This window comes from Crinia signifera, chromosome 1, assembly GCF_055691185.1.
Source record: "Crinia signifera chromosome 1, ASM5569118v1, whole genome shotgun sequence".
Taxonomy (NCBI): Eukaryota; Metazoa; Chordata; class Amphibia; order Anura; family Myobatrachidae; genus Crinia; species Crinia signifera.
In genome coordinates, this window is record NC_139217.1 from 358,938,769 (window position 1) to 358,965,078 (window position 26,310).

The 26,310-nt window shown below is 43.2% G+C and overlaps 1 protein-coding gene and 1 pseudogene across 7 annotated transcripts in view; one reads left to right on the forward strand and one right to left on the reverse strand.

Moving 5' to 3' along the window:
• Nucleotides 1–8,220, forward strand: part of LOC146007530 (proteasome subunit alpha type-3-like) — a 51,012-nt pseudogene extending 42,792 nt beyond the window's left edge.
• ARVCF (ARVCF delta catenin family member) overlaps nucleotides 1–26,310 on the reverse strand; it is a 576,304-nt gene that overhangs the window by 354,290 nt on the left and 195,704 nt on the right. For all 7 annotated transcript variants that reach the window (XM_083149627.1, XM_083149617.1, XM_083149662.1 and 4 more), the window contains one exon: nucleotides 21,728–21,793. The gene's annotated coding sequence lies outside the window, so the exon portion shown is untranslated. The remainder of the gene's footprint in view (nucleotides 1–21,727; nucleotides 21,794–26,310) is intronic.

The window sequence follows — 26,310 nt, forward strand, 5'->3', positions numbered from 1 at the left end:
AAAGTTTTTTTGAGTTGTGTGTCTGCTTTCCAGAACCAGGAACAACCCATATTATGTGATTATTTTTCACTTCTGTGGACTTTCTATGAGTATTGTCTTTTTCTTCTGATATCAATTATAGTAAGTGGTATGTGTGCAAATGACTCATTGCAATCATGCTGAACAGTGGCTGTAAAGGCACTTCCTGTATAACAAACACTTCCCGTATGACAGGGGAAGGCTCCCGTATGACAAGGGGATGGCAATGTTGCGGCTTATGATCATACACATTCCATACCTCCCAACATGACCCTCTCAAGGAGGGACACAATGCTCGGTTTTTGGACTTCTTCCTTTAATATATAATTGCCATAACCTGTGTTGAAGCAGCCTTCTTATCAATTAACCTGTGTGAAACAGGTGATGACAATCATATATTAATAGGGAAGTCCAGGCACAGCGCATTGTGTCCCTCCTGGAGAGCGTCAAGTTGGGAGGTATGTTATTCAGATCTGATCGCAGTACAAATTTGTTCTCAAAGTGGGCAAAACCATGTGCACTGCAGGTGGGGCAGATGTAACATGTACAGTGTTTTTCAACCACTGTGTCATGGCACACTAGTTTACAGCTGCCACCACCAGTTTAACTGGTATATACTGGTTTCTTAGGGCCTTATTCTGGTTAGGTCGGTGAAAGGTACGTACGGTCCGTTTCACTGTACGTTTCCCGTACGTGGACGGTGAGTGTAAGTTCGCCCACAGAACAGCCGCACACGGACGGTCACAAACACAGACAATGGGGAGTGGCATACACTTGAGTGTACGCCACCGTATACGGACGGCTCTCCTCTTAGCCACCGTAAACTGGCGTAGAACAGAGCGTACGCCACCGTACATGGACGGGTCTCGTCCATTTTCCCACCGAAATCTTGAGTATATCTGAGCGTACGCCACAGTGCACGGACGAGTCTCGCCTTTTTTTCAATGGAAAACTCATCATGTGTCACTGATCGTGAGAGTGAGCATACGTCCGTGCACGGTAGCATACCCTTCACATATATGGCACTGCAAATCTTGCCTTTCAACTATAATTAAGACAATTAATTAATTATTCTAACTTTTATTCAATAATTGTTATCTATTAACTCAATTGTCTACCTTAATAAACACCCTAATAAAACAACTTTTAACCCTCATTACATGTATATTTATTATGTTCTAATGTGGCATTTTAATCTCTATCTATGTGTCCCCACATTGGTTTTACTTTTAAATAAAGTTATGTTGGTGTTACAGTGAAAAAGTTAACACATGTCGACTTCTGTGAATTGAGTGTCCTGCCTTTTAAAGTATACAAAAACACTTACTGAATGGGTGTAGATGGTTATAAAATAACTACCTTGGCATATATAAACAGGTCTTAGAATGAATCTTACCTAAAATTAAACCAACCTTTACATGTAGAGAAGTGTAGAAAGATATGCTTCCAATGTGTTTGAGGGCTGTGTGTAGGTAGTGAAATCATGGTTTTCACTTAATAGGCTGCAGCATTGCTTATTACATTCAGGTGTAGTAATCAGCGTTAATTAGCAGACCCAGGCGTCCGCTCTCATACGGTATCTCTAGGGGTGGTCTGGAGCTATCTTTGGCGTCCGCCTGTTGTTGGCCCAAAATGCATGGTGCGTTCGACGATCGAGGCGGTTGTAGCACCGTACATTTTTGGTGCACACCCCTGTGTATGCCCATGTTTACGCCCAGTTTTCCTCATTATTCCGGCCGCTCCCCTAAAAACGCCCCCATGCCGCCGACAATGACCGTGCTCTTGCGGACAGTTTTTTTCGAACGGAGAGACCCGTCTGTGAGCGGTGTGAGGTCGCCGCACATGCGCATAGCGAAAGCTACGCACGCGCAGTTGAAAAAAAAAAACCTGATCCGCCCGTATACGGTCCCACTGTACCAAGCAGAATAACCCCCTTAGTCTCATGTGGGGGGCAATGTATTTTTTTTTTTATAACCTGTGGTGATCAGTGTAAATGTTTTGTTTTTTTTCTTCATATTTTTTTCCCCCTGTGAGGGCCACTGTGTATATCCCTGTGGGGGTCTGATTGTGTGCCTTGGAAATTTGAAAATGTTGTTTGGTGTGCCGCGAGATAAAATGGCTGCATGCATCCATTTGTTGACCTTGACATCTGATACATGTGAACGATTGAAGTATATTGTATCGTACTATTAAATTTTTATTATTTGATCAATATTTTATTAAATTTGTATATTTTTAAATAAATTGTTGATTTATTCAGAGCGCCCTCTGAACCTCTCTCTGCATATATATATATACATATATAGATCTATCTATCTATATAGATCTATATCCTATCATCTACAGTGTCACCTCTCACACATACACACTCCTTAAATACAATAATACATAATATACCTATAACACACACACACACACACACACACACACACACACACACCTTATATACCTATTTGATGAAAGTGGAAGAGGTAGGGAATAGTAAGAGAGAGTCAGTCAGTGAGGCTGGGGGCCAGGGGTTGGCACTTGGGGCCTCCCTCATATGTAACATGGCAATGCCAGGTAAAATGTGAGCAGAGGGGACCCCAACCAATATTTCCAGATAAATAGACCCCCCACAAAGTTTTTTATTGCCGTGATGACGATGAGTAAGGATAGTAAATAGGACGTTTCAGGTCTATTCAATAACGAGACACCTTAAGGTCTACGATCGGTTACTTATATATGACATCTGGTGGTAAAAGAAAGGTACAGTGTGTGTATGTATATATGTATGTATGTATGTATGTATGTATGTAAAAAAATAAATAAAACAAAGGACAATGCTTTGGAAATATACTTCATCTGTTGCCACACCTGTATATGATCTGTGTATGTAACTGGAACACTTTCAGCTTTACCACCTGTACACATCATTTTACCTGCTGTGTGTAACTGTCAGTAACAACACATGTAAGCAGCTGGTGTTGGGCAGGAAATTGGTTCCTTCACCATGTAATTACTACTGTGCTGGCAGCCTGGAAACTCAAACCATATTGATTTGACAAAACACATTCGGCAAACTCCCAAGTCACAACAATGTTCCCTAATTTCTAGGAAACAACTGCGGTTTTATAGGTTTATGTCGCTATTTGTGTGTACTGTATTTATCAACTCTAATGCACAATTGCTCTTATTTGCTACCTGTATTACCTGAGATTTATAAAAGGCAATATTTCAAATGTACTTTATTATATTGTACGATGATAAAGTTCAGTAAAGTTCTTGATCGCAATTGAACTACTCAAGGCTGATCAGTATGTTATGCGCTAAAAGGTGAAACTGAGATAAATCCGTGTGTACTGATCATATGAGCGGCACACATATAGCCAAGCATATGAATATCAGTGCAGCATTGGAATAACATATGCTATAATTTGGACATACTGTAAGTGATATACATGCTAAAACATAATAAACCATATTATAAGTGACATAAACATCAAAAGAGAAAAACGGCATAACCAATTAAGCCGATTAGGAGAGTGCTACAAAACCAAATATAAAAACTGGCACACAGCCAAGAATAAAAGGATACAGTATCAAAATAAACGGTACTTGTTTCCTAGCACGGCGCCACAGATTTTAATTGTATGAAATCGGGTCGAAAAAATCGGGTCGATCGCATCGCATGTGACCTAATCGACCCGATTTTTTATTGTACAGCCACCCTCATGGCTGATTACAATGTTAAATGCCCCCACAGACCCGGTTTTTAATTGTATATCCACCCTGATGGGTAATTACTATGTCAAATGCCCCCCCATTGTTAACGCCACGATCAACGCCAACCCGAAGCGTGGCGAGCGCAGCAAACCCGAGAGGGGCGGCGGTACGCATCGTCCGACCTATCCTCCGGCGTGGAGTTGAATTTATATAGTGTGGCGAGCGCAGCGAGCCACCGAACCCGAAGAGTGGCGAGCACAGCGAGCCAAGCGAGGGGACGCGCATTACTTCACACGTATTACGCGTCCCCTTGCCGCGCTTCGGGCTCACCACACTATATAAAATCAACTCCACGCCGACGTGGATAGTGAAAAGGTCGGAGGACGTGCACCGCCACCCCTCGCGGGCTCGCTGTGCTCGCCAAGCTTCGGGTTGACGTTGACCATGGCGTTTCCTTAACAATGGGGGGGCATTTGACATAATAATTAACCATCAGGGTGGGTATACAATTAAAAATCGGGTCTGGGGGGCATTTAACATTGGGTCCAATGTAAAAATTGGGTCGTCGCATCGCATCGCATGCCATTATAATGGCATGCGATGCGACCGATTTTTTTATTTGTACAGGAAACGTCTTTAAAGCACGAAAATCGGGTCTGATCGGGTCCCATCGCATACCTTAAGTTATGGTATGCGATGGGACCAGACGGGCGCCGTGCTAGGAAATAAGTACCAAATAAACTTGCTTAAAAAAACAGAAGTGATCATAATAGCAACACACTATTGAACTAATAAAGAATTAAAGGCAACATTACAGGAATCATAAATACAGAAACATTATCACCAACTTACTCTGGGGAAATATCTCTAAAAATAAGAGGTACACAAAAATCCTAAAAAGACAATAGGAACACAACAAATAAACAAATATAAGCAAAAAGTGATCAATAAGATCAAAGATACAAGTATCAGAGCATTCTTTATCACTATCTATAACTCTATTATTATTTAAGGACCAATGAGTGTATCTCTACACTTTTTTTATCAAAATATCAAAAAACGTTAAATTGTAAATTAGTTTTTCCATCATTGGAATTTATTGCAAAGTGGACACTTTGAGTGCACCCCTACATCTCTACTAACCCCCACTCTTTTTGAGTCATATAAGTTTATGAAAATAGAGATGGGTAGCACCAATACATATGAAAAATTTAATAAATAGACATTAAAACAACTGAAGACAACTGTTTCACTTGTTCAGGATGGACTGGATAGAAGTCAGCCTGGACAAGGAACACATAATGAACACATTCTTTACAATATGGGAAATCTATATTGCTACACTATCGGCAGACATGAGACAACAAATCCACCAAAGCTTACAGAACACATCTTGGTATTTGCTATGCCTAGCAGCTAATGATCCTCCCATCGCTATTGACGGGATGACGACCTAATTTTTTAAAGCTCACAGATCGAGAAGCGGGGTGGGGGTGGAGGGAGCCAGGAGGGACGGGAGATAGTCAAACTTTACTCATACCTCCCAACTTCTGTGTTGGGGAAATAGGGACACTCGCGCAAAGGGGGCGGGGCGTATGCAAATTAGGGTGCGGCTTATGCTAATTAGCCGCAACCTCATTTTTATACGAGAATAGACGCTGTGCGCATGCGCACAGCGTCTATTCTATTAGATTGGGGGGACTCCCAACTGCCACCCCCGCAGCGGGGCAATGCCTGCCGCGGGTGGGACAGCGGGACAGGACCCGAAAATCGGGACTGTCCCGCTGTAATCGTGACAGTTGGGAGGTATGCTTTACTTTCAATTAATCATCAACAAACTTGTATCTATTTTTGGAAATACTTTACTGCAATAACCTATTTAATATGTTTGTATCACAGACACAGGCTGTCATCATACAATAATGATTCATATTTCAATTGATACTTATATTTAATACTGTTATGTTAAACACTTAAACTGTAAATGCAAATTCATGGAAAATACACCATAACACTATGGTAAAACACCAAACCATGTCTATATGTGCACCATGATATCAGATTTGTTTCACTGAAAATAATGACAATGTACGACCTGTGTTTTTGAAGACTGTATTTTGTTGCACAGTGCCTTAATAAAAACGTTTTTGAAAAAAAAAAAAAAACTGAAGTCTGGAATAATAAGTATACTGTACATGAATAAATAAAGAGAGTGAACACTTTGCAATTTTCACAAAATAAGTACTCTGTGAGGAACAAAAACCCTGATCCTAAGAAATGCTAAAAGATACCCGCTTAGCATTCATTTCAACTTGGAAATTACGTTAAAATCATGTAATAGGATAAAATAGACAAGTGGGTTCGGCTGCTGGATGGAGCATGGCATCAAATGCGACCATGCTAGGCAAATTGTTAATAATCTCTGTTTGAACATAAGGCTCATTATAATCTAACTGAATATACTGTACAGTGGGTTGGTCATTTGGTCTACAGAATGATGGTCGACAGTAATTAGGTCGACACCATTAGATCGACCTGGGAAAAGGTGGACATGGGAAAAGGTGGACATGGGTCTAGGTCGAAAGGTCATTAGTTCGACAGGTCGTTAGTTCGACTGGTCATTAGTTCGACAATGTTTAGGTCGACAATGAAAAGGTCGACATGAGGTTTTTCACAGTTTTTTTACCTGAATGACAACAGAGTCGACATGGACACAATGCATCGGGCACGGTGCCTCGCTGCACTCGGCACACTTTTTTATTCTCCCAACATGCCCTAGCCTAGTGGATGGTAGGGCATGAAATACCACCTGTCGGCACATGTCGGCTCAAAAACAGTGAAAAACCCCATGTCAACCTTTTGAATGTCCACCTAGACAATGTCGAACTAATGACCTGTCGAACTAACGACCTGTCGAACTAATGACCTTTCGACCTAGAACCATGTCAACCTTTTCTTATATTGACCTAGACTCATGTCGACCTTTTTCCATGTCGACCATCATGCTGTAGACCAAATGACCGCATCCCCTGTACAGTATCATGTTATCTGCTCCAATAATAAAGGAGGAAGCATTGTAACACAGGACCAAGACTAGTGCAGAGCAGGAATCACATCCAATTGGCTGACAGTAATACTATACAACAAATTAATATAGCTTAAGCTGGTCATACACTAGGAGATTTACATGCAGTTTGGGCTCTTTTCATGCGATTGCAGCAATCAATAGCTTGAGACGCATTCAAATTGCATGTGATTGACAGCAGGCATGGAAATTCACCCGTGACGCGGGTGCAGGCAGCTGACGTCAGTAGATGTCAGCTGCCCTCCCCCTTCCCATACAGGGACCGGCAGATCTAAGACACCAGAGAGGTGTCTTAGATCTGCTAGTGCTTGCAAAATCATTTGATAGTCGCCACCGCATGCAAGGCTGCGAACAGGAGGTAAGCATTCAAAAACCCTGCATTTTCTGGGCGTACCTATGAAAATGCTGGCCATCCCCATGCGGAGGCGGGTGGCTGACAACCCGGATGTCAGCTGCCCGCCCTGTTCTTGGAGCAGGGTGCTGCGAAATCCACAGAGAGTCTGCGACCATCAAATGATTTCATGCACCCATGCAGGGCTGTGAATGCTTGTTTATGGAAAACATCCATTTGCAGAGCTACGGGGAAAATCGACGAGTAGCTGGCGTTTGTACGGATGGCATTACATGGCTCACAAAGCAGCGGACCAACCAGCCTGCATCCTGGAAGCCTGCATTTAAGACCCGTCAAGCCTTTAAAAAGGTGGCGGCAGCATGCACTCGTCTTGGAGAACAGTGCAGGTGCTGCCCCACAAATGCTGCAGCATTTCATTTGTGCTGCTGTTGACATTGTGAGACTTGTAGTGTACATGCATAGAATGGGTCCTTGCACCTGTGCAGACCCCAGGAATCATTGTTGTACTCAAACCACCATATGCTATGGTGCGGTCCAAAATTCTTCTTATCCCAAGCATTTAGTATTTGGGAGACTAATGTAATGTATGTGAGGAAAATATCTATTTGTTTCAGCAATGTATATTGAAAAACTTTCTACAATACAATTGTTGAAAATGAAAAAATGCATTGTGTCATTGTAAATCTCCAAAAACACTGCCCACAGGGATGAAAGTGTTCTTTCCCATAATTCATTGGATGCGGTCCGATAAACAAACAAAACAGAGTGTATGTAAAAGTGGCTTGTCATTATGTCATTACAGGTGCTTGTTCTTCTTCTGCACATTACCAGGTGACAAATATATGTAGCTCTCCAGCGACTTACACACCAGGTACTAAATTACTCTTTTAATATTCTCCATCCATACTTTTCTCTTTGGGAAGTATTAAAGATTCCAGAAGCATAACACTAACATTAGTAGGACCGTTTCTCTTCTTTCAGTCTGCACAAGGGACTTACTCTTAGCACTTCAAGGCTTCCTGCCATGGCTCAGATTGACTTTGACTTGGTTACAGCTTAGCTAAAACTCACTTATTGTCCTTCTCGTGTTTAATTAACTTGAAAAAGGGAAGGGAGTTTTCTGTAAGCAGTTTTATCTTTGCACTGATGATACCTTTGAGGGAGAAGCAGAGAAGAGTCGAAAAGCATCTGGGTGAATCACAAATGAGAAGACATAAATCTCTGTGGGTTTTTTATCGGAAAAATAGCTTATCCTTGTGATCCCACAAGAATGAAATTAAAAAAAGAATAATGAAAAGACAAACTACCCACAAAAAAATGAAGCCGTAATTGGGGTGAGATACCGGCAGCAACAGGTAGAGGTTAATGTATGGTTTTAAACTTGCTATTTACCTCCCAGCAAAAATCAGATTGGCATTGATAAAGATGGGCCGACTTGTTGGTTTTTGATTTATCATTACATTCTTTCATCTCTCAGATTCTATTATATCTTAAAATGCATGCAACATGCCTTAGGTTTTTATAAGCACTAAGGGGTTTATTTACAAAGCGCTAGGTTATAAAACGTGCCGCTGCTGATCCTTTTTTTTGCCCGATATTTAAAAGGGCAATACTTTTACTAGTAAGAAATGGACATTACACTATGGACCTTATTCTGGTTGACTCGCAAGGATGCGAATTCGCAACCTTGCAAGTCCCCCAGGCGCCGCCCGCCGGTCCGCCCCCCCACCGCGCAGGCCGGGTTCTGCCGCACGGCTGCTAATGGATGTTTTGGCAAAACATCCATTCGCAGCCTATGGGGCGACACCCACATCATTCGATGGTCGCTGACCACCAAAAGATGTGGAAAGTGAACGCATATCTAAGTGACTCTCAGGTCACTTAAATTTGCGTGCACATTTGACAGGAACTCAGCGGGCAGCTGACATCAGGTGCATACACATGCGCAGAAATGCGCAAGCACAGTTAACAAACATTGCGCACGCATGTGAATTTGCATGCGAGCGTGTAAACCAGAATAACCCCTTTTGAGTGCCAACATCTCTGTGAGAGATTTTCAAAATATCAGATAACATGCCAGCTCACATTTGTTATATAAATTCAAATACAATACGTTGTGTAATGAAATATATTTCCTATATAAGCATTACAGGTCATTATGACATACTTGCCTACTTTTGAAAAACAGTTTCAGGGAGATTATAGTTGGTAATAAAATTTTGCAAAGCGCCCCATTGAGCGGGTGAGTCTAGTTCCATATATGGAGATATTGTGAAAAGAGATTGTGACTGCGGAACCTAAAAGCGTGGGTGTGTAATTTAAAATGACTTATATCCAAATGTAGATGAGCCCCAAAGCAGTTAGTAAGAGCTACTACAGTATACTTGGTAAAGTGCTGGGAAATTATGCTGATAACTCAATGTAAATGTATCTATCTCTCATTCCTTTTTTCTCAAAAAATGTAACAGTGTAATGTGTGCTAGGTGAAATGAGGGAGATTGCTATACTAATGAGGGAGAGAGGAAGATTGCTGTTATTTCAGGGAGTCTCCTGCAGAATGCAGGAGGGTAGGTAACTATGGATTATGATGAATAAAAATGTTTGCTTGTCAATTTGCACACCTAATTTGACAAATTCACTTGGCACTCAAAGGGTTAAGAGCAGAAAAAGATCAGAAGTTTGTGTTTTGCAACCTCACACACACACACACACACACACACACACACACAACCTTCACGCTCCCAAAACAAAACAGATTACACTAAAAAGCATTACTATCAAGCTGATAATGCTAGGCTGGGGATTTCTGCTCTGTGAGCATTTTAAATGTAATTACAGTACACTTCAGTTTTCATTAAAACCATTCTGTATGCTTTTGTATGGAGTTTCTGTTGATTCACATGGAAATGTGGAGAAGCAGCTGCCCCATGATAGTGAGGCATGCATTCATGTCATAGAGACAAGATAATCCACACACCACCAGTTAGTCATCCCATCCCTGCCCCAATGTGCTCACTTCCTATCCAGAGATGCAAATGGAACAGATATGAAGATCACAACAAACCATGTAGCAAACTACAGTACACAGCATACCTCCCAACAGTCCCGAAAACTGTGGGAATGTCCCGGTTTTCGGAGACATTCCCGCGTCCCTCCCGCGGCCGGCAGTGTCCCGCGGCGAGGGGGGGCTGTTGGGAGTCCCCCGTCGGCTTCTGAGCAGCGGGGAATAATCTCCTGTAGCCAGGGGGCTGGGGGCATGGCTAGAGGCTCACAGAGCCTCTGGGTCATGCCCCTATAGTATAAAATGGGGCGTGGCCTCGCGAGAGAGCCATGAGTATGGACCATGCCCCCAAATTAGGCCACACCCCGAAATTATCAATGCGCAACACACTGTCCCTCCTCGTTGCCCAAGAAAGTTGGGAGGTATGCACAGCATCACTATTACTGGTGTCTCACACATCGCCATGTCATTTCCAGAAACAGAGGGCATGATTCAGACCTGCTCGCTAGGCTGCGTGTATTTGCTGCCTAGAGAGCAGGAAAATGCCACCGCCGAGTGACTCCCCACACTAGCATGCGAGTGGATGTGTACGCTCATATGTGGCCGCACAGAGGTCACTCATCATCAAGTGATATTTCCTCACTTTGTGGAGAAAAGTAAGTCAAAACTAGCTTTTATCTTGGCACGGACATCATGCGAGGTCAGCCACCAGCCCAAAGCAGGCATGCACACACCTTCGTTCGCAGGGGTACACCCAGCATCTATGGGTGCGCCCATGAAATGCTGGGTGGTCCCCTGCCCACCTATCAATGAGCAATAGTCATGCACTAACCCCCAGCCAAGGCCGGGAAAGCAAATTCCCTGAGCGATCAGCTCTGAGTTGCCATCCTCTCTCAGGAGAGCTGTATTAGTGGGAATACAAAGAATATTACACATGGAGGTGGCTACTAGCACCATATGGCACATGGAGGTGGCAAATAGCACCATATGGCACATGGAGGTGGCTACTAGCACCATATGGCACATGGAGGTGGCAAATAGCACCATATGGCACATGGAGGTGGCTACTAGCACCATATGGCACATGGAGGTCCAGTCTGAGCAGCGCCAGTGGGGGGAGCTGAGGAGCCGGCTGAAGGAGAAGCTGACGGGAGAGGCAGAAGTGGGCGCTAGAGCCTGGCAGAGCATTGCGTGTGGACCTAGTGGGATCCATCCTGGCCTACCTGCTGTGCCAATTGCAAGTGGGAATTGGTGTCCTCTTTCAGGGAATTGGTGTCCTCCTGCCACAATTTTAATTTAAAAAAATGCCACAATTTTTTAATTAAAATTGTGGCAGTCCAGTCTGGATGTCACCCCGGGTGTTTGCAGAACAGTGCACAGTTGTTCAGTTTCCCCAGGCTAATGCAGCCCACACACGTGCCGATGCCGGCGGTGCGATGCTGTACGATGGGGTGCGCGCTCCCGCGGCACCTCATCGTACAGTACAAAAAGTATGTGCTGCACATACTTTTTGTACTAGCTTTTTCTAGCACAGCATCGCATCGCATGCACATCGTATGCACAAGGCATACGATGCGATGCTGTGTGTGCTAGTTAAGCCCACAACGCACGCTGGAATCGGTGCGTGTGTGGGCTGCATAAAACTACCTGGGTTTACCAATCAGGCACACATGTGTCACACTTTCTTAAAGCTCATTAGTGCAAGGGCTCAGGGCTCCTGATGCTAGCAAGTGGCCAGGCAATAGAGGGTCGTGGGCCAGTGGGTCAGAGATAGGGAGCCTGTAATCGTGTATGCTGTTTGTGGACCAGTGCCTGGTTAAGGTACCCAGCAAGTTTGCTGTGGAAAACACATGTTTCTTGTGCTGTGGAAGTAAACAGACTGCTTTTCCCTACAGCCGTGTCAGCGTCTTGTCTGGTGGAAGGTCGTTTGTTACAAAATGTTAATTTTTTTTTTTTATTCTTGCCGAATACCTGGTATTGAGGAAATGAAACATAATAATTTACTGTATATGATCCTGAAAATCATCATCTCATTACCTACTGTACAGTACTTTATGGTTTGCAAGATAAGCTAAATGGCTTGTACACACTTTGTAAACTATACAGAACATTTTCAGAGGTTACAGCAATATAATGCCTCTGGCAACAAAGAGAAATGAATGGGAGTACATGGCATTTAAACAGATATAAATGATTATAAATTTATCAATGTTATTGCCAATTTAGATGCTGGTAAACATTTTTTTTTGACATCCTGACATAATGTACACAATGAAAGGAAAGATGTATGTATCAAGTCATGCCCATTTAGGAGACAATGTTCCTTATTCAGATCTGATCGCATAAAAAATTTGTTCTCAATATGGGGAAAACCATGTGCACTGCAGGTGGGGCAGATGTAACGTGCAGAGAGAGAGAGAGTTAAAATTGGGTGGGGTGTGTTGAAACTGAAATCTTACTTGCAGTGTAAAATAATGCAGCCAGTATTTACACTGCAGAGAAACAAAATAAGTCACCCAAATCTAACTCTCTCTATACAGGATACATCTGCCCCCGTCCCCCTGCAGTGCACATGGTTTTGCCATTTTGAGAAAAAAATTGTACTGCAACCAGATCTGAATAAAGGCCTACGGGGGTTATTCACGTTTTTGTTCAGTCCTGCGTGCAGGACCGATGTTGCTCGTCTGTGCTTGCGCAGATGGGTTTCTGCGCATGTGCAGACGTATTGTGCGTGCACCCACTGCGATCTTTCGGTTATGTGTGTGTGTGGCGGCGTGTGTGTGTGTGTGTGGGGGGGGCCGAGATGGGCGGGGGGCACCAGGCTGCCCCATTACCACATCACCGGATATCAGCTGGCCGGCCATATCCGCGCCAGCGTGCACGCATATGTAAGTAACTTAAAAGTTACTTATATATGCGTGCACGCAACGCATCATTTCGATGGTCAGAGATTTGCAGCCTTGCCAATCAACCAGAATAACTCCCTTTGTCCTAACTAGCAGGCTGAATCAGACTTGTAGAATATGACATGTAGATCTTCCTTAACAAAAGAAAATCCTAATTAAACAAAAAACTATGAAATGGCTCCTCTAATTGCCTGATCTTTCTCATTTGAAGCTAATTAACAGAATCATTTTCTTATAGATGCAAAATCCTTTTTATACTCTTTCAAACTGAAATGATCATGAAAAGCAATTAGTTGTGCTGCATGTATTTTACCAACCCAATTCCTAGTCATGCTGACAAATCCATTTCTTTCATATCTTTTTGTAACCACAATATTGATGTAAAAAACATTGTGCTTAAACTACTGCACAGGTACAACCCAGATTTTCGGGCAACCCATGGTCCGGAACCTCTTTTAATCTGGACACATCGGGTTCCAGGGGGAAGGTAGGAATTTATGGGTTTTAACTGTAAAATAATCTGTGGGAGGGTTTAGGATGGCAGTAGGATGGCAACAGGAGTAGCAGGAGGCTTAGAGGGGAAGTGACCCCCGCAGCGCCGCGCTGCAGAGGTGAACCTGAGATGCGCTGCGGAGGCTTGTAAGGAGGATACAAGCTGCGAGGGGAGAATCGAGCCACGGGCGCCGTGCTGCGGGGGTCACCCTGCATTCAGAGTAAACCACGAAAATCCGGCAAAATCGGTAATCCGGCTCAGTGCTGGAACAAACAATGCCGGAAAATGCCGGGGTTGTACCTGTATATTCATTGTTCATTCTGAGGATTTTCGCAATTTATGTGACCATTTTGTGGGATGGACCAATGTGTATCTTATCCATCAGATCCAACATTACAGTACATTTGGGAAACCAAATAATGGCATACTTAGGCATGGATAAAGACAACACAAATATTGGGGTGTTCAAGTGGTTGAGGCAAGGTGCATCAAAGTACTGGAGTTATTTGTGATCTCTCAGCTGCTACACCTTACCATCTACCCCAGGAGATGGTACCTGTTCCCCTGACCCTCTTACAATATATTAACCAAATATATGTAATCTTTGCTATTAGGAAGCATTGATTCTCAGTGTGAAGCTTAAGCACCTCAAAATATAGATCATATAAGTGTTAAGCAGACGTGTCACATTGTTTCAATCCATCCAAAATAATGAAGCACAGGAGAGAGGAATACAGGCCCCATACACACCTAAGGACAAGTCGGACCCAATTCTCCTGTGAGCCACCCGGCAACTCCCCGGGAGGCTCACATACCATTTGGTACTTGATGCATACCTCCCAACTTCTGTGCTGTTGAAATAGGGACACTAGCGTCCGGAAAGGGAGGGGGGGGCTTATGCAAATGAGGGTGCGGCTTATGCTAATTAGCGACCATATTTTCATAAGAGAATAGACGCTGTGCGCATGCGCACAGCGTCTATTCTATTAGATTGGGTGGTCTCCCAACTGCCACCCCCGCAGCGGGACAATGCCTGCCGCGGGTGGGACAGCGGGACAGGACCCGAAAATCGGGACTGTCCCGCTGTAATCGTGACAGTTGGGAGGTATGTTGATGTGCAATTTTTTTTACATGTGATAAATCACATGCGATTTATGTAACCGGGGAGCTGCAGCAGGTGGCGAGGAGCAGTGAGGCGGGCGGCGGATGCTGAATGGTAGCAGGTTGTGATAAGTGGGATGGGCACGCTGGGCAGCTGCGGGTATTAGAATTTTTTAAAAACATGTCAAATGACTGGCCGGCCTCTGATTGGCTGAGAGAAAGCACTCTCAGCCAATCAGCGGCCTCCCTTCCTGGCAGCCGCTGATTGGCTGAGAGAGCTTTTAGCCAATCAGAGGCCAGCTAGTCATTTGACACGGTTTTATTAATTCTAATACCTGTCCCTGCCCAACGTGCCCATTGATGATCACCGCCCACTGCCGCTAAGCACCCACTGTCTGCCCGACTGCTCCTCACTGCCCGCTGCCACTCAGCACCCGCCATCCAGAGGTAGAACATGCAGAAAGGTGTGTGCCAGCAATGCGGTACCTCTGGCACACACCTTTGAATTGGAAAGTGATGTGCCGCTGATGGGTCCAATCCGACAGATTGAACCTGCAGCAGGTTCAATCTGTAGGGTCCAACCTGATGGGCACGGGACTGTGCATTGGGTCAGTTAAGGTGGCAAACACATCTGATTTGGGCTGATAAATCGGCCCGATCCATCGGAATTGGCAAAATTGGATAAGTGTATGGGGGCCTTTAGAAAGGGATTTAATCCACACACACTGTGGGACATGTATAATAATGGCAGCAAAAATAAACTGAGTAAAACTGTGCTACAGAAAAATACTGTAGGAAGATGTCTCACCTTCATAAAGACACCTGTTGTTTTAACACATACCCCTCCACCATTGCCTAGTACACAGCATTTGGTCCAGCCTAGTGTAGAAATACAGTAAGGGCTGTTTCACATGCTCTGACTGATGCTGGGCAGCAAAACACTGCCCGGTTGCAGCCGTATGTCACCACTGGAAAGGACAGATGCTGGGCTGTGGCCATCCCCACCATTGTAAACTTCTGTGTACGGCACGGCTTCTTGGCCGTGTGGAGTTTCGTCAGCCGGAGGATGTGAAACCGCCCTAATAGCCTTTCACGAATACTGATTATTTTCATTGTGGGCAGTACGGATGGTGTAATGGTTAGCATTACTGCTTCACAGCGCTGAGGTCATGGGTTTGGTTCCCACCATGGCTCTAATTGTGCAGAGTTTGTATATTCTCCCGGTACTTGCGTGGGTTTACTCCAGGTACTCCGGTTTCCTCCCACATTCCAAAAATATACAGGTAGGCTAATTGGCTCCCAACAAAATTAAGCCTAGAATGTCTGTGTGTGCGTGAACATGTGGTAGGGAATATAGATTGTAAGCTCCACTAGGACAGGGACTGATGTGAATGTTCAAATATTCTCTGTAAAGCGCTGCGGAATATGTATGCGCTATAGAAGAAACTGTTAATAAATAAATAATAAATAAATAAATTGTGATGATATTCTTATGTATTTCCTTTATAGAAACTCAGTGCCTGCATAGAGAGCACAGGGATGCCAATTCATAACACACATATATATATATAAACAGTAGGATCTTGTCAGCTTTTCTAATACAAAGCAATTCATGCAAAATCATTATTGTTTACTTATACAATTTATTATAAATTGGACAACAAAAGGAATATGTAATGTTTCATGTCATTAGAATGTAGTTCAACAATATAGTGAATGGAAGGTTTTAACCAGCATTGATTACTTATAACAATCTGTTCTTGGTTGTTAAATCACTGCAGCAATTTTATTGATTAGACTGTACCCACAGGTTTTCTCATACAGTAATATTTCATTATACAGTGTATGAAGGATGGGTGAATATTGCACAGTCAATAAAAAACCACCAATCATTAAACAATCAGCTACTCATTTTGAAATTGCTAAAGATTGTGCAATAAATCAAATCTATAAATGTGTCCTGCTACATAGTTGCAAATCGCAGGAAGCGCATCCCGCTATCATACCGCTATTGATACGAATTGCAGTGCCGCTACCGATATGCAGCAAAGTTGTAGCAGGACCCATCTATGGGTTATGGAGTAGGGTGCTAAATGTTAGGGGAAATCTGTAACCAATAGGTATAATGTTAAAATATTTGTGTCTCTTGTTCCACATTGATAGTCAGTATAAGGCTGAATGTTTGTGTTGTAGGATGTATAGAGAACTGTTCCTATGGGTTCTGTCCAGACTGCCATGCATAATTGCTATTGGGCTTAAGATGGTTCTCCTAATAGATAGATGGCCTTGAGAACAGGTTAATATGTTATTTAGTTAAAATGATAAATTGAGCAATACTGCCCCCTACCGCTAATAACATTAAGCATCAATGCAGTAGCTTGCATTCATTTATGTGGAGGCACCACCTGTAATGTCAACAAGTATAAAAGGTTTTTATGTACGGCAATAGCCTGGCCTTGTGACCGGAGCCGATATGAATGTCCAGTGTCCATATGTCAAGTGTTCCCGGTCTTTAAACTGGGTGTTTGATTTGGAGAGAAAGAGGCCTCTTATGGATCAATGAAATGTAAATTTTAGTATATTCTTATAATCTTAATCTATCTCTGATTATATATATATAGGTCTGGACTGTAGGAAGGGTCTGGGGATGGGGTTTGTCCCCCGAAACGTTACCCATATCTTCTACTAAAAACTTTAATCTAGCTGCACGTCTCCGAGTGCTGTTTTTTGTCCCTTCCTTTGGGATTTGGATGGTATATACACATACACACATATTTATACACACAGGTTGGGTATCCCTTATTCGGATATCCCATATCTGAAATATACCGAAAACCGTAGGTTTTCAGAATATTTCAGTTTTTTGGGGGTATATCCATCCTCAATAACTTTTCAATGGAATTAAACCTACTCGTCACCGAGGAATCCACCAAGTAGTACAAATGCACCAAAGAGAAATTAGCCAAATTTTCTGAAGACAATAAGACCCATGATGTCTTCTTCACGGTCTCTCAAGCATTCAGCAAGCTGCAAAAATAAGTGGATTAATACAAGGCTTACCTCAAGTTTAAAAAAAAACAAAGTAAACCGGGTTCAATAAGATTATGCCCAACACACAGTTTACAACTGACTTCACTCGATACCTTCCAGTTTCAAAGAACGGGTACCGCATTATGGACGTGGCAACCGGGTGGCAACTTTTCCAGCATATCGGCAAGTGACACAGAAGATGCTAGATGCAACATCTCCACAGCTCAAACTCATGAGACCCCTTTAGGGGTAATACGCTAGCAGGTTGCGGAAGAAATACACGAGGAGAGCAGTTCAGTCAAAAAGGAAGGCATACCCCCACGGGCAAGAAGAACTGATTCATAACTTGTTGTCTACACCATTAATGGTCCCCAAACATACTGTGTTAAGTAAAGGACTGCATTTTATTCCAACCCACATTCCAGACCCTTTTCAATGAAAGGCAGACATGTACAAGTTGAATTGAGGCCTTAAGCCGAATGCAATGCAGACCTGTTTCTTGTGTGAAGGACAGGGCAGGCTGTGTTGCCAGCCGGAGTTCTACTGAAAATGGTATCAGAGGCTCCTTACTTTGGCACAGAGCCGTATCTAGACATTTTGATGCCCTGTGCCAGAAAGAGATTGGTGCCCCCCCCCCCCATACTTTAAATAGGGACAGTGTGAGCTGAAGGCACATTCAAATAAAATAGGGTCATGGCTTTGTGATAACGGGCATGGTCACAAAATAAAAACCATCCATATTACACCGCAAAGTAGTCTTCATTATTTAAGTTACACTACATAAATAGTTCCACCTTTACATATTTCAGCAGGTAGAGCCAATAATTCACATTATGCCAGGTAGAGCCCCTTTTACACATTACGCCTAGTAGAGCCACCTTTTAGACATACCAAGCATGTATTGGTATGTATACTTTAGAGCAGAGAAGGGAAAGGGGGGACATGATAGAAACTTTCAAATATATCAAGTGTTTTAACAAGGTACAGGTGGGACACATTCTTCACAGGAAGATGAGAAGCAGAAAACAAGGACATGAACTGAAACTAGAGGGAGGAAGATTCAGGGGAAATGTGAGGAAGAATTACTTCACAGAAAGGGTAGTAGATAAGTGAAATAGCCTCCCATAAGAGGTGGTAGAGGCAAATACAGTAGTACAATTTAAACATGCTTGGGATAGGCATATTGATATCCTTACAAACAAATAAGGATCAAATATGGTTTGAGGTAACATGTTTAAAAAAGGGGCAGACTAGATGGGCCAAGTGGTTCTTATCTGCCGTCAAATTCTATGTTTCTATGTAAGCAGTGCCCATTTTACACATTACACCAGGTAAAGCATCTTTTATACATTACACCAGGCAGAGTCTTTTACATGTTAAGCCAGGTAGAGCCCCCATTTACACATTATGCCAAGTAGAGTTCCATTACATCAGGTAGAGCCCCTGTTACACATTACACCAGGTAGAATCCTTTTTATGCCAGGTAGAGACCCTGCTACACCTTACACCAGATAGAGGTCCCATTACACATTACACCAGGTAGATACCCTGTTAATCAGGTAGAGCTCTCTTTTACAACATCAGGTAGAGCCTTTTTTACACATTATGCCAGTTAGTGCCTCCATTATACAATTAACCAAGTAAAGCCCCTTTACTGTAAATGTTGGTGTGTGTGCTAGATTATATTTAAGTTTCACTCAAGAGTAGCAGCTTCTATCAGACTCTGGGCCAGATTCTCTAAGCTTCAAAAGTTATAAAATGGAGAGTGATAAACAACCAGCCAATCAGCTCTACCTGACATTTTTCAAACACAGTCTGTGACATGGTAGGTAGGAGCTGATTGGCTGGCTGTTTATCACTCTCCATTTTATCAATTTGAAGCTTAGAGAATCTGGCCCTCTATCTGCCTAAGCTCTGCATGTCTTCAGATGCAATGAGGGATGTTAAGCCACAGCGCTGCCCTGTATTTTAGTGACCGTTCCTTATTAATGGTAGCTATGCTGTAGTAAATTGTCCAGAGGCTTTACATTCCTTCTTATGCTGGCCATACATCAGAAAGATTGATCTTAATTGCGCTAATGATTGTGTCCAATTTCCCTTCAATTCCCCGGCAGTCCTTCATGGTTTTTGGACACACAATGTGCACTCAATCTGCATACAATCCATCTTACAATAAATTGAGATTGTATGATTGGGTACAATATATTTCTGATGTATGGCCACCTTTATTGTCTTTTCATTTTACTTACAAATGTTGCTAGAAATTTGCAAGAATCCCAGCTGCTGCTGGCTGGGGGTGCTGGGGAGAAGAGGAAGCAGTTTACTCACTTGGAGCTGCCGCAGCGGGAGGGAGAAGAGGCTCAGCGGGGAGGCGAAGAAGGCACAGCTCGATGAGAGTGCGCTTGGGGATGGAGAAGAGGCTACGCGGGGAGGAGGATGAGGAGGCACACAACCCGCTCTGCGTTGTGCTCAGCCCGCCCAGCTTACTCAGTGAGTACTCATTGTCTCCGGGGCAAGCTGCACTGCACAGCGCAGCACAGACTACTGTCGAGTAGTGGGAGCGAAAAGGTGAGCTCACGCCTGGTGGCAGCCTTGCGGCTGTCAGTGGACAAGCTGTGTAGTCATGTGGGTGCATGCTTGGCGCCTCGTATGGTCGCACGGCTCGTATCCCTCTAAAAACAGCACTGTCCATGGGTGACTACTAAACTTCAAGTGCAGCTCTGCAGCGCACCAATTGCTGTAACAGAGTTATTTAGCTCTGTTCGAGGAGCCCTTCTAGCACCTGCAACAGGGGACAGGCCTGCGCTGTAGCAAGTGACAATACACCCGCTACTACTGCTGGACTGTGAGATGGGACCCACCAATGAACTCTGATTCTACACGTTGCAGATGGCTGAATCCTGTGAGTCTGACTCTGATCCACCACCCACCTTTTTTTAAGGGGAGGGGAATATGAAACTCCAACTTGCCTCCGGGCGACTGGGATGAACTTATGCGTCTGAAATAGAGGTATCACAGCATGATGAGTGACTGCGGTATATGAATCAAATCCAAAATGTCTGTACTGTATAAATCAAATACTATACTGTATCTTCACATTAAAACCTTACCACTGTGTTTTCATAATACTGTGTCTTTTATACGGTATTAGTTTTTTCAAGCTGTGTTCTGAAAGTAAAAATGTGCTAAAAGATGTATGGCAGGATAATGCACAACCGTGTTTACATTGTCAAAGTGTCCTCCTAACAGTTACAATGTTTAAGTCAGTTGGTCTTGGTTTATGCCTGTATCTGCGTGCCTGGAGATTTAAGGCCCCCATACACCTGAACAATATTAGGCCCAATACACAATCTGAATGGGTCATGTGATTGATCACATTGTGCGTAATGTCGTTATGATGCGCGGTCCCACGGGTCGAGAGCTCAGCCCACAGAACAGACGTGCTGTGCATCCGATTAGTCGACTTTCATTACGGTCGTGAGTAGATCGTATGTGTTTTTCAAGCTTTTTAATGTTTGCATTAAATAAAGATTGCTTTACAATGACTGTTAAGTAGGTTTATCAATAATGGTTACTGAATAGCACAATAGGAAAGGGCTTATGGGCAACCATTGGAACTGCACATGAATATTTAGACTGCAGCATTTGACCATGATACAAGTGTTAAAGGGTTAAATTGCAATATTGTTGAATTGGTTTGGTATGAGGATGTTCATTGTCTGAAGGGCAAATGTCACATTCCATTTCGCAGGTTACTGCTGATTAACTGGCACAGATTCTCTCAAGCCTTGGGCATCTTTACAAAATGAGAATCAAACAATTAACTCTTTGACGATGCAGTGATGTGTAAAATTTCAGACATACTCCATTCCAGATGTTCTATAGAAGAAAAATGAGGTGATGAAATTCTGGGATGAAATGATTATTTATTTATTTTTACATAAAACAAGGTTAATTAAACACTTCTGCCTCTGACAATTTCTCAGGCTTATTAGAACGTGTAACAAGAAAAAAAGAAATTGAGGTGGTGCTGTACCTGTCATGCAAGACGACGGAGACAAGCTGTTTTCATTCCATGAGATATTCAGGCGATAAGCAAACCCTGTGTGAAAAACAGAATGTTAGTATTTGTAGAGTTTAGAGGATGAATTAAACCGGTTATTGTATATAACATGCATTACTGGTAGGCCATGGACCTAAACCTCAGATCTAATGGTGCCCACAAACAGTGAGATGAGTGTTAGGTGCGATTTGAGCCTATAGAATGTGTACTATGCGATTTGGACTGTACACACTGTGCGATTTCAATCACACCAGATTTTGACTACACTACAGGGTACTTATGTAATATCTGGGCTCCCGTTTTTCTTATGAGACTGCGTCCCCTCGCGGGGCTCGCTGCGCTCGCCACGCTTCGGGCACGGTGGCTCGCTGCACTCGCCACACTATATAAAATCAACTCCATGCGTATTTGGATAGTAGGGGTATGAAAAAATGGGGTGTATTTAACATGGGAGCCCAGATAATACATAAGTACCCACTACAGTAGCATGCCATGTAGTGCAAAAATACCTGCATGCACATACTAATTTATCGTGCAATAGGGACCACGCGGGAGTGCACATCGCATTGCAAGGGAAAATAAACACAATGCGTTTTGAACCAGACGTGATTTGATTTTAACGAAAAAGATCAAGTCGCACGTGATAATCACACCGTGTGTGGGCACCATAAGTTCCAGCTCTGGGATATAAAAAAAGGACCTTATTCTGGTTGGTTCACAGCCAGTGTTCATTCTCACGGGGACCGATGTTTGGCGCATGCGCAGCCGCATTTCTGCATATGTGAATAGGCCGGGTGCATGCGGCCACTGTGAACATACTGTTCGCTGGGTTCATGAACCCCTGACTTTTATGGCCGGGGGGGGGGGGGGGGGGGGGCGGCGGCTGATAGTCGCATCCATGGTAACACCCAGCCTTTCATGGCCTTTCCATGTAAACGCTGGGCGTTCCCATGGTAATCGGCCGTGATGTCGGAACCAGAGCCGGCCAGCTGCCTGCTCAAACCCTCACGCAAATCTAAGTTAGATATGCGTGCACGTTCCACATCATTCGATGGTCGCCGAATGATGTGGGTGTTCACCCACAGGCTGCAACTGGATTTTTATGTTAAACATTAATTCGCATTCATTCACACGCTGCAAGGGGGGGGGGCGGCGGCGTATCACCTTTTGCAGGGCGGGTTCTGGTTGACTCGCAAGGGTGCAAATTTGCATCCGAGTGAATCAACCAGAATAACCCCCATAATGTATAGATGTCATGAACCGAGGATAGTACAGGCCATTAAATATGTTGCATGCCAGTGAGTATAGGGTGTGTCATTTTTACACCAGCAAACCTAAGCACCATCTCAAGGTGCTTACCTTTATAGTCCCCTAACATTTCAGCTATGCAAGCCTTTTCCTACCCTGACTCTAAAATTACATGCAGTAGTCCATCCATGATGAAACACTAGTCCTTTGTTTTCTATTAGGCTTCATACAATATACAGCATATATATATATATATATATATATATATATATATATATATATATATATATATATACGCCAAGGCTACATTCCCTAATAACAAAGGCATATGCTTCAATGAAAGGTTCAATGAAAGGTTTAAAAAACAAAAACACCACAACAGTAAACCGAACACGAGGAAATGTTCCAGCTGCAAACAAAGAACCAGAAAATAATACAAGCAGTGTTTTGAAAATTAAATTTAGTTTGTGCAGATGAAAATGCTATTTAAGTAACAAATCGTTCACTAGCGGAAATTTACAGTATATAGAGAAGCTTCTTTTTAAAATTGTAAAGGTTGCCCACAATGCCAAGCTTGATTACAGGTTCCTCTGAAAACAAATATCTACACAATTGGCCTGATTCAGGTTTGGAAGAAAACTGTAGCGCTGAAGCATACATGTGTGATCCTCTGCTGTGTCCCAGGACGTAGATTAAGAACCTCAGAACAGACACCATCGGCTGGCTGTGAAACCCTCAGATTACACAGACCAGTCATCGCCATTGAGGCAAGGAAACCTCAATCAGAAGACAAAACCCATGGCCTCGCCACTCTGACAAAATGAAAGCGGCACACCTCTGGTTTGGCCGTCAACTCTCCACCATCAAATGGCTGCAAAGTGCCAATCAATTGACGTCTATAGCCTACTGCATCCAGAGATGCAGGACCTGTACTGCACATGTTGTACAGTACTAATCCAGTGAATGGACAATGTACTGAACAGTGGTACATTGCGTAGTTTGTACCGCTGCGCTGGGAGGTGAATCAGACCCAATTTATATATATATATATATATATATATATATATTCACACAGGAGCATCAACAGCAGTGTAGGCCCCTGGGTATAGCAATGTATTGGGGCCCCTACCGATCCTCCAGCGGTAGGGGTGGGGGAAGCTTTGATGTCCCACGGGTGGTAGGGGGTATTATATCAACCGCTCAGCATGTAGGGCCTGGATCAGCAATTTCCACTAATTACCCCTTTACTGCACAGATGGTGGGAAAAAGAGGCATTGGGCTGAATAAAGGGGCCCTGATACATAACTTCCAGGGTGGTAGAGGATGTTTAATATGCAGAGGAGGGGTGTATAGTGGAGTGGGCTTATAATTCATAATTTTCTGGTGGGAGGACAGCTTGCTTGACTGCACATATCTCCAGTTCCCGTAAATAGATTTCTTAGATTTTAATGGAATTAAAAACTAGAGAATCCCACCTACCAAATGTTATTGAGGACTAGGGGATCAGAGTTCAGGAGGCAGAGCAATCTGCCAACGAGTATATAAAACTACATACCAGGTGTGTGGTGCTGGAGCAGTAACCAGCTGCTGGAAGGCTGATATCTCTGGTTCTGGGAAGAGTACTAGTGTCCTTCAAAGGGAGAGAGTCCCAGCTTTTGTAAAATACCCTCAGAAAATCTCTAAGTCAGACGGAACCTTAAATATCTGACTGGGAATAGCAATTAACAGGCTTGGATGGGGACCACTGATTTGAAGTCAGATATCTCCGGTTTCCAAGGGCCGATTTTTAAAATTCTTGTACCCATGGAAAGAGGGGACCCTCAGCTTTCAGCCTAGGACACTTAGACTCCTGGGGGGTTTCTGGGTACTCAGAACCCCCCCCCCCCCCTGCATTTGCTACTGCCTTCAGGGCTTTAGGCCTGGAGACAGGCGTCTCTGTAAAGGTTGCAGACATTAAAACAAATGTTTAACATTTAAGACATTACTGGATGAAATGTTCCAAAACTGCTGGATCCTAAGTATGTTCTTTCGCGGAAAAAGGCCATTGTAAGAATGTTGACATAATTGTACAATATTTGATTATAGTGTTAAAAAAGAAAAATTGACAATTTAATCATGTCATTTAATTCTCAATCTGAACAGCCTGCTATTTTACCTGACCAACACGGATTTGTTTGCTCAGTTCAGCTCACAGTATATTATTATTGATTTATTTTTAATGCAACTCTGTAATTTACTTGCCACTATATCCACTATACTCAGACAAGATGAAAAAGCTCATTATAACACCTACATCAGTCCCACCCGGACTGAATGAAGAAAAAAAATATTTCCAAGATGTCAAATTGGGAAAATGCTAATTTTTCAGTTTTTAAATGTCATAGGGCATTACAGAATTTTGCAGATCTTGCCAAGCAGGTGTGGAAATTCTGCATGGGGTATGGTGCACACTTCCCAACGTGACCCATTCCATGTATGATTGCCACCACCTGATTAAACAGGTTAATTGATAAAAAAGGTGTGCTTCACCACAGGTGATGGCAATCTAACAGAAACAGAGAAGTCCAGGAGCAGAGCATTGTGTCCCTCCTCGAGAGGGCTATGTTGGGAGGTTTGATGTATTCACCAAAATGACAGTACAAAAACCCCAGTAATGTCAGCATTAGAGGTTGTGCAAGCCAGAATGGAGCAGCACTTGAAATACTACTTTGCACCCCATTGAATTCCCCCCATAGATGTGAGGAGCAGCACTAGCATTTTAATACCTAGGATTTTATTTATTAGCATCATTATGGCTTCTACAATGACAATCTACTGAAATCCAAAAAATGTACCCTTTCTTCACTGATACTTCCCTACCCAATTATATGGTGTCTAAACGTGTTCAGAAGCAGCAAGCTCTCAACAAAGGGGTGTCGTCCCCCCCCCCAAGATGAACATTGCTTTTTACAGTCGAACTTCAAGTCCCACCAGGCCTCTCCCCCATGCTGGGACTTGGCAAACCACAATTAATTAATGGCCCCCCTTGCATGCGGCCAAACAGGGGAGAAATCATCCGATGGTCGCTGACCATCAAATAATTTCTGCAGCCTTTGATTTGAAAAGTAAATCCACACTTATCTTTCAGATGATACAGTATAGATTGTGTTCTGTCCTAGCGCACCAGGCAATTCGGAATACTACCTGTGGGTGAAGCATTTGAACAGAGAAGTGACAGTTTGGGAGTCTAAAATCAGAGCATTATATATATAGTATGAATTTGTATAAGTGCAGGTTTCAGTGGGCTGAGACATATACATTTATAAATG